The 12,335-nt window shown below is 37.0% G+C and overlaps 1 protein-coding gene across 3 annotated transcripts in view; it reads left to right on the forward strand.

The window, feature by feature from the left end:
• The window catches only part of SLC9A8 (solute carrier family 9 member A8), a 129,470-nt gene that overhangs the window by 105,428 nt on the left and 11,707 nt on the right, over positions 1-12,335 (forward strand). The gene's annotated exons all lie outside the window — the stretch shown is intronic.

Consider the following 12,335-nt stretch of genomic DNA (forward strand, 5'->3'; position numbering starts at 1 on the left):
CCACAGGATATCCCCTCCTCCAATCTGCTCTCTCCCACATTTTCCCCTATACCCCTTTCCACTTTTCGAGTGGATCTCTATGCCTCAGTGCCTGCACATCCCATTTCCCAATTAAATGTAAGATGGTATTAATAATAATATATATATATGTTATATATATACATACACACACACATATATACATATTTGAATATTTGATTTCAAAACTTTCAATTCCAGATTCATTCCCCTCCTTCCCCGTCACCCACCCCTACTGGGAAGATACACAGTTCAGTATAGGCTGCACATGTGTGGCTAATGCAAAACAATAACATAGTAGATACATTGTAAAAGACTAACTACACTTCTCTCCCTCCCATTCCACCTCCTACCCGCTCTACTCTGCATTTTGATCCCATCTATTTTCAAAAGTGAGTGCTTCCAACTTCCCTCCCCCCCCAGCCTCCCCTCCCTTCTATCATCCTCCCTCTCATCCCCTTCCCCCCCCCCATTCTCCTGGAAGGTGAGATACTCTATTTAGTGTGTATTTCACTCCCTCCTCAACCCAAATTCAATGGGAATAAGGTTGACCCATTCCCTTTTGCCTTCCTATTCTTCCCCTCCATTGTAACCATTTTCCTTTGCCTCTTCTATATGATAGTTTACCCCATTCTGTCTCTCCCCATCTCCTCTCATTATATTCCTCTCTCACCTCTTAATTTCACCTTTTAAGTATCATCCCTTCCTGTTAAATTGGACCTGTGCCCTCTATATATGTATACTTGTAAACATATATACACACATTCACATATGTATTCATATGCCCATATACCCTCATATATAGACAAACATATATATATATATATATTTCTAATCCCTTCAACTACTGAGAAAAGTTTCATAAGTTATAATTATTGTTTTTCCATGTAGGAATGTTAGTTCAACTTTGATAAGTTCCTTATGATTCCTTTTCCCTGTTTACCTTCTCGTGCTTCTCTTGCTTCTTGTATCTGAATGTCAGATTTTCTATTCAACTCTGGTTTTTTCAGCAAGAATGCTTGAAAGTCCTCTATTCCACTGAATGACCATATTTTCCCCCTGAAACATGATACTCAGTTTTGCTGGGTAAGTGACTCTTGGTTTTAATCCCAGCTCCTTTGCCCTCCGGAATATCATATTCCAAGACCTTCGATCCCTCAGTGTAGACACTGTATAAAATTCTTGACAAAAAATGACTTGCCTGGGCCATTTGAACATTTTATTCATTATTTAGTAAGGGCTCACTCTTAAGGAATAGTTCCCAGTGCTCTGGGTCTCTTTAAAGTTACTAAGTTTCTATAAAGCTACTCTATGTGCCTTTTCATTTAAATACTGTAATTCACAAATATTCCTGTTTAAGTCAGCGTAGGAACATTCTTTCTGAAGTTGTTCTTTCTCTGCCTACATAGTTCAAGTATATAAATCTGCCCCAGTGTAATTCAATCTTAGATTTCAAAATACTGCAAGAAAATTTGAAAGGATGTAATATATTTTCTTAATCATGTCTGTTAATATCAATTTGTTTTATAGATGAAAAACAAAAAAAAATGCTTTTTACCAATTGCCACTTGGGGGTGAATCGTTTTTTATGATTTATTTTGAGGAAGTACATTAAAAATCTGATATATTTCTCTGAATCTTGAGCTTTACTCTGGTTATGAGTGCTGGTGGTAGAAACTTCTATAGGAATTTATTTGTTGTATTTTGAAATAGTTTGAAAGTGTTAATTTTGCTGATGACCAGAGGCAGCTGGTGACTGAGTAGAGCCCTGGACCTAGAGTCAGAAAGTTCCAGTGTGATCTCAGACAACTACTAGCTTTGTAACTATGGGCAAGTCACTGAACCTCAGTTTGCTAAGTTTCCTCAACTGTAAAATGGAGATAATAATAATAATACCTATCTCACATGGTTGTGTTATGAAGACCAAATGGAATAATATTTTTTAAAAGCATTTAGCACAGTGCTCAGCACATAGTAAGCAATATAAATGCTTATTCCTTCTCTTCATCTTGATTAGAACTTAGAAAAACAAATATTAGAGTCTCTATACTGACCAGTAAATTTCTTACAGAGAAATAGCAATTTACATTTATATATTGCTTTATAGCTGACAAAGCACTTTATGTAATTTCACTTGATCCTTGAAAATCCTTTAGGGCATCGAGGGCAGGTATTATTGTACCCATTTTACAAATGAGGAAGCTGCTTGTACTCTAGTTTCTCTACAAAAAGAGTGTGTGCAGTGAGTAAAGCACTGGCCCCAGAGTCAGGAGGACTGAGTTCAGTTCCAGCCTCAGACACTTAACAACCACACAAAAAAAAAACTACCCATGTAACCTTGGGCAAGTTACTTAACCCCAATTGCCCTCCAAAAGGCAAAAAAAAAATAGTGTGTTATGAGAAGTGAGATGAAATAAACTTGGAATGGTAAGAATAAGAGTGATGACTGTGTGAATGGGGAGAAGGATGGAGAGAGATGATAGATGTTACAAAGGCAATAAACACATTACCATTATCATAGAATTGTAGATTTGGCCTCAGTGATCATTTAGTTCAAAAAGAATCTACCACAAAATGCCTGGAAAATAACTTTTCTGATTCCTGATACCCCTGAAACAATTCTACCTTGAGGCCAACTGAATGATTGCTGAAGGCCCTGCCTGGAACCTTTATGTCATGAAAAGGCCTAGCCTCACTGCCCCATCTGCCTGGGGATGAGATAACCTACCTGAATTTATTTCACAATAATTGACATATTCCCAGTTAGTTATACCCTCCCCATCTCAGTTATTCTGAACTATTCCTCTTTTCATTGTACAAACCCAGTTCCCTGTCCCCTGCTGACCATACCCTTTTATTCTTTATACTCTCTGTCTATGTTTTCACAACATTGGTCTCTCCTGGTTCTCCTTTCTGTCTGACCATTCCTCAGTTTCCTTTGCTAGCTCCTTATCCAATTCACATCCAGTAACCATAGGTGTTCCCAATGATTCTGTCCTGGGTTTTTTCTCTTTTCCCATTATGCTATTTTTCCTAGTGATCTCATCAATTCACATGGATTCAGTTATCATCTCTATGCATCTGATTCTCAAATGTATCTAACCAACCCTAATCACATTTTCCTGACCCTCCAGTCTCATGGAATTGGTTTTCCCATATCTTAAACTCAGTATGTCTAAAGCTGAACTGATTTTCTTTCCCCAAAAACCTTCCTATCTTTCTAACTTTTCTATTACTGTTGAGGGCACCACTGTTCTTCTCAGTCACCTAGGTTCACAATCCTAGATGTCACACCTCCCTCTCTCCCACTCCCAGTACTCAATCACTTGCCAAGTCTTTGTCAGTTCTTACTTAGCCACATCTCTTGTATACACCCCTTTCTCTCCTCTGACTGCCACCACTCTGGTACAGGCCCTCTTTACTTCATGCCTAGGTTAGTGTAGTAGCTTTTTGGTTGGTTTCCCAGCTTAAAATCTCTCCTTGCTGTAGTCCATCCTTCACTCAGCTGTCAAAATGATGTATTGAAAGCAGGTCTGACAATGTCATCCTCTGATACAATAAACTCTAGTGGCTTCCTATTACCTCTAGGATCAGATATTAAATCTTCTGTTCAACTTTTAAAGCCGTTATAATCTGCCCCCTTTCACAATTTTCCCAGACTTTTTTACACTTTACATGTTCTTACACATGTGTTCTTTATTCTCCATTGATGTTAACCTCCTTGCTGTTTTCCCCACAAGACATTCTGTCTCTAAAGTCTGAGTATCGTTATTGATTGTCCCTTCATACCTGGAATTCTCTCCCTCCTTATCTCTGCTTTTTGGCCTCCCTGGCTTCCTTAAAGTTGCACCTAAAATCCCATCTTTCCCTTAATGTTAATGCCTTTCCTCTATGATTATCTCTAGTTCATCTTGTATACATCTTATTTGCATGTTGCCTCCTCCCTTAGACTTTGAACTTTTCAGAAGCAGGAATTGTTTTTTGCTTTTCTTTATGTCTTCTGGTGATTACACAGTACCTGGTACCTAAATAGGCACTTAATACTTCTTAACTTGACTTGGTTGATCATCCATCTACTTGAAGACTTTTACTACCTTTCTGAGGCAACCCATTCTATTTATATAGAGTTTTAATTGTTAGGAAGTTTTTCCCGACATTGAGCCTAAATTTGTTTATTTGCAACTTCTACCCATTTCTCTTGGCTCTGCCCTTCAGGGCCAAACAGAACAATTCTAATCCCTGGGCCATGTAATAGCCTTTCATGTATTTGAAGACAGATATCATGTCCCTTTTTAGCTTTCCCTTCAGGATAAATATCCCCACTTCTTTCAGCTGATCGTCATGTGTCATAGTCTCCAAGGTCCTTCACCATTCTAGTTGCCCTCTTCTGTTACTCTCCAATTTACTAATGTTCTTCCTAAACTGTGGAACCTAGAAATAAACAGTACTCCAGATGTGGTCTGTCCAGGGAAAAATACAATAGACTATATATATACACATATATCCTTATTCTTGGAATCTAGTCCTCTCTTAACAGTCCAACCAAGATCCATTACCTTTTTTGGTCGCCATATCATACTGTTGGCTCATATTGAGCTTGCAGTACATCAGAACTCCCAGATCTTTTTTAAACTGTAATCTATACCTTGCTCATCTTATATTTCTGAAGTTAATTTTTGGAACCCAAGTGTAAGATTTCATATTTATCCCTATTTTATCTTATTATAAGATTCATCCCATGTTCTGATCTATCAGATCTTTTTGGAGCCTGTGATCCAGTGTGTTGGTTTTCCCCCTAGCTTTGTGTCATCTACACACTTGGTGAGCATGTGATATATACCTTCACCAAAGCCTGATAGAAATGTTAATAGCATGGGGCAAGCACAGATCCATGCAGGTACCCAATGATAGATTGGGTATACTGTCATTGAACCGTTAATAATGATTTGTTGAGTCCAGAGGTTCTACCAGTTCTGAATTCCATTAGTTGTATTATCATCTAGCTTACATCTTTTCTACAATAGTAGCATGAGCTACTTCATTGAAAATTTTGCTGTAATTTAGGTAAATTATATCTATAACATTTCCATAATCTACCAAAGGTTAGTAGTTTTATTTTAAAAAAGAAAGAAAGAAGTTTAGTCTGTGATGACCTGATCTTGTTAAAGTTGTTCTGGCACTTTGTAATCATTGCCTTTTCTATATGTTCACCATCTCATTAATAATCCATTCTAGAATTTTGCTAGGACTTGAAGTCAAACTTCCTGAACTCTAATTTGTAGAATCTTTTCTGTTCTCTGCTTTGAAAATCAGGACATTTTCCCTATTCTAACCCTCTTCCATTCTCCACAGCCTTTCGTATATCATTGACAGTAGTACAGTAATCACATTCAGCAATTCTTTTAGTAGCCGAGGATGTAATTCATTCAGGCCAGGTGACTTAAATTTACCAAGGGTAGCAACTTATTCCTCCCTTTACTGTTTCTTAATTCTCATGGGCATCAACTCCCTGTTAGCTGTTTTTGTTTTCTCCTTTCCAATCCAAAGGTTTGTTTCTTTGGCAAAACAAATAAGCAAAACTCACAGAAGCAAAATAAGAATTGTAGTGACTTTCCCTTTTTTGTTCTGATTATTCTTTTTACTTCTTCTGGTTTTACTGTGATTTTACCTTATTCACTTGCTATTTTGTTTATTCAATTTTCTGCTCTCTTTTTAATCAGATTAGCTAAGGATTTTATTGTTTTTTTCAATGAACTAGCTTTTAGTTTTACATATTTCTACAGTGGGTTTTTTTTTGTTTCTAACTTATCAATTTCTCCTTTGATTTTTAATATCTCTTGCACTTATTTTGGACCTGTTATTTTCTAATTTAAAATGCATATACAGTCACAAATTGTCTCTTTTTCTATTTTCTTAATGTATGATTGTAAGGATATGATTTTCCCTCTGAGGACAGCTTTAGGTGCATCTCATTTTAGTATATTGTTTCATCATTATATTTTCTTTTACATAGTTATTAATAGCTTTTATGATTTGTTATTTGACCCATTCATTATTTAAGATTTCATTATAAAGTCTCCATTTGAATCTGTATCTTTGATAGTGGTCCCTGAACCAGTTTCTGTTTTTATTGTATTATAGCTTATAAAGGATATAATAACTAATTTTTTCTTTTTACACTTCTTTGCAATATATCTGTGCCCCTAGCACATGGTCATTTTTTGTAAAAATTCCATGTGGTGCAAAGAAATGGTTATATTCTTAGACTGAGAAAATCAGCAAACAGCAGAAAAAATTCTGATCATAAAGAGTTACTATGGTGACGAAGAAGCTCAGAAGAAAACAAATTCAAAGCTCTTACATCCAAAGCCTCCAAGAAGAATATAAATTGATCCCAGGCCATGGAAGACCTCAAAAAGGATTTTGAAAATCAAAAAAAGAGAGGTAGAAGAAAAATTGGGAAGAGAAATGAGATTGATGCAAGAAAACCATGAAAAACAAGTCAACAGCTTGCTAAAGGAGACCCACAAAATGCTTAAGAAAATAACACTTTAAAAATATATATTCGGCCAAATGGCAAAAGAGGTCCAGAAAGCCAATAAAGAAAAGAATGTTGAACAAAATGACATCTTAAAAAATAGACTAGGCCAGGGCGGCCAGGTAGCACAGCGAGTAAGAGCACCGGCTCCAGTGTTGGGATGACCTGGAGATCAAATCCCGGGCTCAGACACTTAGCACCATACCCAGAAATAACTGGCTGTGTAACCTTGAGCAAGTTACTTAACCCCGATTGCTTAAAAAAAAAAAAATAGACTAGGCCAAATAGTAAAAGAGGTACAAAAATTCACTGAAGGAAAAAAAAACTCCTTAAAAAGTAGAATTGGCGAAATGGAAAAGGAGGTCCAAAAGCTCACTGAAGAAAATAATTCCTTAAAAAATTAGAATAGAGCAAATGGAAGCTAATGAATTTATGAGAAATCAAGAAACAAGAAAACAAAACCAAAGAATAAAAAAAAAATAGAAGACAATGTGAAATATCTCTGGAAAAACAACTGACCTGGAAAATAGATCCAGGAGAGGTAATTTTAAAAATATTAAACGATCTGAAAGCCATGCTCAAAAAAAAAAAAAGCCTAGACATTGAAAGAATCCACCAATCACCTCCTGAAAGAGGTCACAAAAGGAAAACTTCCAGGAATATCATAGCAAAATTCCAGAGTTCCCAGGTCAAAGAGAAAATATTGCAAGCATCCAGAAAGGAACAATTCAAGTATTGTGGAAACACAATCAGGATAACACAACATTTAGCATCTTCTTCATTAAAGGATTATGAGAAGGAATATGATATTCCAGAGGGCAAAGGAGCTAGGATCAAAACCAAGAATCACCTACCCAGCAAAACTGAGTATAATCCTTCAGTGGGAAAAAGTAGATATTCAAAAATTAAGAGGTGAGAGAGGAACATAATGAGAGAAGGAAAAAAGGAGAGAAAGAATAGGGTAAATTATCTCATACAAAAGAGGCAAGAGAAAACTGTTACAGTGGAGGGGAAGAGCAGGAAGGTGAAAGAGAATGGGTTAACTTTACTTTCATTGAATTTGGCTTAAGAAAGGAATAACATACACACTCATTTAGGTATCTTGCCCTACAGGAAAGTGGGGGGGAAGGGAATAAGAGGGGGGATGATGGAGAGGAGGGCAGGTTGGGGGAGAGGAGAGTTAGAAATACATACATTTGAAAAGTGACAGGGTCAAAATAGAGAATGGAATGGGTGGGGGGCAGGATAGGATGGAGGGAACTGTGATTAGTCTTTCACAATATAACTACTGTGGAAATGCTTTGCATAACTACACATGTACAACCTATATTGAATTGCTTATCTTCCCAATGGGGGTGGGTGAGGAGGGAAGAAGGGAAAGAATCAGGAAATCAAAGTTTATAAACAAATGATTTTTAAAAATTGTTTGGTTTTTTTTTTTACATGCAACTGGGAAATAAGATATGTAGGCACTGGGGTGTAGAAATCCATCTTTCCCTACTATAAAGGTTAAGGGGACATGGGGGAGGATATAGGGGAGAGCAGATTGGGGGAAGGGGTACTCAGGCTTGCTATCTTGGGTGGGGGGGTAGGGGAGAGATGGGGAGAAAATTTGTAACTCAAAATCTGGTGGAAATGAATGTTGAAAACTAAAAATAAATTTAATTTAAAAAAATAGATATTCAGTGAAATAGAGGACTTTCACACATTCTTGATGAAAAGACCAGAGCTGAATAGAAAATTTGACTTTCATAAACAAGATGCAAAAAAAGCATAAAAAGGTAAACAGGAAAGAGAAATCATAAGGGCCTTAATAAGGTTAAACTGTTTACATTCCTACATGGGAAGGTGATACTTTGTAACTCCTAATAACTCTCTTATTATTAGGGCAGTTAGAAGGAGTATATATATAGACAGAGGATACAGATGTCAGTTGAATGTGAAGTGATGATATCTAAAAAAATAAAAGGGTAAGAGGAGAATGTACTGGGAGAAAAGGAAAGGGAGAGGTTGAATGGAGTAAATTATTTCACATAAAAGGGGTAAGAAAAAGCTTTTACAATGGAGGGTAAGAGGGGGGAGGTTAGGGAAAATGAGTGAATCTTACTCTCATCAGAATTGGCTCAAAGAAGGAATAAAATATACACTCAATTGGATATGGAAGTCTGTCTAACTACAAGAAAGTAGGAGGGGAAGGGGATAAGAGAAGGGGTGATAGGAGTGATGAGAGTGATAGAAGGGAGGGAGGATTGGGGAAGGAGGTAGTCAGAAACAAAACACTTTTGAGGAGGGACAGGGTATAAGGAGAGAGAGAGAATAGAATAAATGGGGGTGGGAGGATTCGGATAGAGGGAAATACAGTAAGCAATAGTAACTGTGAAAAAAAATTTCTCATAAGAAATTTCTCATCATCTCATCATCATAAGCAAATTTCTCTGGTAAAGGTATCATTTCTCAAACATATAGAGAACTGAGTCAATTTATAAAAATAAGAGCCATTCCCCAATAGACAGATGACCAAAAGATATGCAGTTTTAAGATGAAGTAATCAAAACTATAGCCATATGAAAAAGTGCTATAACTCACTATTGATTGGAGAAATGCAAATTAAAATAAGTCTGAAGTACTACCTTATACCTATTTAGATTGTCTAATAGGACAGAAAAGAAAAATGACAAATGTTGGAGGGAACATGGGAAAAAATAAGACATTAATGCATTGTTGGTGGAGTTGTGAATTGATTCAACCATTTTGTAGAGCAATTTGGAACTATACCCAAAGGGCTATAAGACCATACATACCCTTTTACCTAGCAGTACAACTACTAGGTCTGTATTCAAAGAAAGATAAAAAAGGAAAAGAACCTATATTTACAAAAATATTCATGGCAGCTCTTTTCTGGTGGCAAAGAATTGGAAGTTGAAGGGTGTTCTTCTGGGAGACCTATAATCCTTAGATTGTCTCTGCATTCTGCATTCTGTCTTTGAGACTGGTATGTTTTGTTTGTATAGTGAGCATATTTTCTTTTAATATTTTTGTTTTTGGTTTTGCATCTCTTCTTCTAGGTTATCCTTTACTTCTCTGAATTCACATTCTCAATCTGTTGATTTCTCTTGTTTCTTTAATGAGGCTTGCCTTTACAGATTCAAGTTTTTTTTCCCATTATTTTTGCTATGTATGACACAGCTCTTATAATTCTCTTTTAAGCCACTCAGGAATAGCATGTTGTGGTTCCACGTTCTCCTTAACTTCCACAGGGTCTTCTGTCTCCTTAGGTAGTAGATCATTGTCCTTTATTTTACAACAAGCCTGCACAACATACAGGCCACAAGTGAAATAGGTGGTCCAAGAAAAATGTAGGGCTGCCATTGTGTACTCTCTCCTGTTTATCATGTGACCCAAGGCAGCTAACCATGATCAGTCTGTCTCTAGTCTAACCCATCTGCGACCCAAAGAAGTTTAACCTATTTTAATTTTGGCTCCTACCTACCGCCAAGTTGTGCAGGTCTGTTTTACAATATTTATTCATAGATGTCTCAACAAGATCTCAAGGCTGTATTTCCTTATGTTATTATTGTTTTTCCTGTTGATATTTATCTGTTTATATTCAAGGTCTTTGAGTTTCCTTCCTAAAATCTCTTGTATTTTCAGTCTTTTTCCCTCCTTATTTTCCTTATCACTTACTTCCTGATTCCCTCCCCTTTAATGGTGATTTCCTTGGGGGCTTCTTAGTCTCCTCTGACACTGGGTTCATGGTTCACCATCCTCACTTTCTGTTGCAAGTAACTTTTGGGTGGTCAGAACAGGCCCCAGTTAGATGCTGTGCGCTTTCCCTCAGACTTGATGGAGTGTTGTGCAGCACTCTGGCAATGTGTACCACTCCCTCTGTTCCTCAGTTTTTGCCCCTACTACTGTAAGTTGAGAACTTTGCTGCACTGGTGCTTCTAGAATGCAGCTCTGGGACAAGCTTTTACTCTTGAAGGGTTGTGGCCAAGTTGACTTGTTGAGGTCTGAACAAACCTCCATAGCCTGGGAGTCTTGATGGCCCTGGAAAGGAGGAGGACTGAGGTGTAGGGGTGGTTTTTATGTAAGCCAGTGTTGTGTCCTTGGGTCTGCTAGTGTAGCCTCACTGCTGATAGTGTGAAAGGTAGGGTTGGGATTCTGAGTGAGGTCAGGGTCAGTTAGAGTCAGTTCTTAGATATTGGGATTTGTTTTTGTTTTTGCTTTTTACCTTCTTATGTATTCTAGGTGCCCTAGACCTTCAAAACAGCAGGAGTTGCTTTATCCATGCTGCATATTTTCTGTTTTGGAGAGGTTTGAGATGTCATGGGGATTGGAGAAAATGTCTAGTCTGCTCATGTAACTGTTTCCAAGCTCCTTTTTAAATTGTCAGTTATCATTCCATCATCCCCTGATCAATGGGGTTGTATCCCTTCTCTGATAGTCCTCTTTCCCCAATTGAGCATTAAAAATGCCTCTTTGTTTTTCCAAAAGTGAGCTAGCCATGTCTCCTTTCTATTTCCTAAGTGAAGTCTTTCTTGAGCCCTCTGGTTTTAGTGACTTCTTCCTTTATAAAACACCTTATGTATTTACTAATGTGTGTATAAGTTATATGCTGTAGTAAAATGAGGGCAGTGTCTGTTTCATTTTTTTCTTGTATTCTCAGTGCCTAGTTCACATGTGCTAAGTAAATATTTTTTGAATTTGTAAAATTGAGTTAAGACCACTTTCTTTGTCATAATTTTCCCATAATGTATCAGAAGAGGGACATAGTAACCTCCTGATTAGTTTTCCTGCCTCTGATCTTTTACCTCTTTAAATCTGTCTTCCATACAACTGCCAAATATTCTTTAAAAAAAAAAAATATATATATATATATGTATATATTTTAGACATTTGATTTTAAAACTTTGAATTCTAGTTTCTTTCCCTTCCTCCCCATAAAGTCACCCAATCTTACTGGGAAGATAGGCAATTCAGTATAGGTTGTACATGTGTAGCTACGCAAAACATTTCCATAGTGGGTATGTTGTGAAAGACTGACTATATTTCCCTCCATCCTATCCTGCCCCCCACTTTTTCTATTCTCTACTTTGACCCTGTCCCTTTTCAAAAGTGTGTGCTTCTAACTTCCCTCCCCCCAGCCTGCCCTCCCCTCCATCATCCCCCCTCTCATCCCCTTCCCCCCTACTCTCCTGTAGGGTGAGATACCAAATTATTGTGTGTGTCATTCCCTCCCTAAACCAAATTAAATGAGAGTAAGGGTCCCATTCCCTTTTGCCTTCCTGTTCTTCCCCTCCATTGTAACAGTTTTCCCTTACCTCTTTTATATGAGATAATTTACTCCATTCTGTCTCTCCCCATCTCCTCTCATTATATTCCTCTCTCACCTCTTAATTTCACCTTTTAAGTATCATCCCTTCCTATTCAATTGGTCCTGTGTCCTCTGTCTATGTATACCTGTACACATATATACACACACTCACATATGTATTCATATGCCCATATACCCTCCTATATAGACATATATGTATATATACATTATATATATACATTTATATTCCCTTCAACTATTCTCATACTGAGAAAAGTTTCATAAATTATAATTATCGTTTTTCCATGTAGGAATTTAAATAGTTCAACTTTGATAAGTTCCTTATGATTTCTTTTCCCTGTTTACCTTCTCATGCTTCTTGTATCTGAATGTCATTTTCTATTCAACTCTGTTTTTTCTTTCATCAAGAATGCTTGAAAGTCCTCTATTTCGTTGAATTCTCAT

The sequence above is a fragment of the Petaurus breviceps genome, unplaced genomic scaffold, assembly GCF_028583685.1.
Source record: "Petaurus breviceps papuanus isolate PSGF00001 unplaced genomic scaffold, PetGlider_PUasm1.0 90847, whole genome shotgun sequence".
NCBI lineage: Eukaryota > Metazoa > Chordata > Mammalia > Diprotodontia > Petauridae > Petaurus > Petaurus breviceps.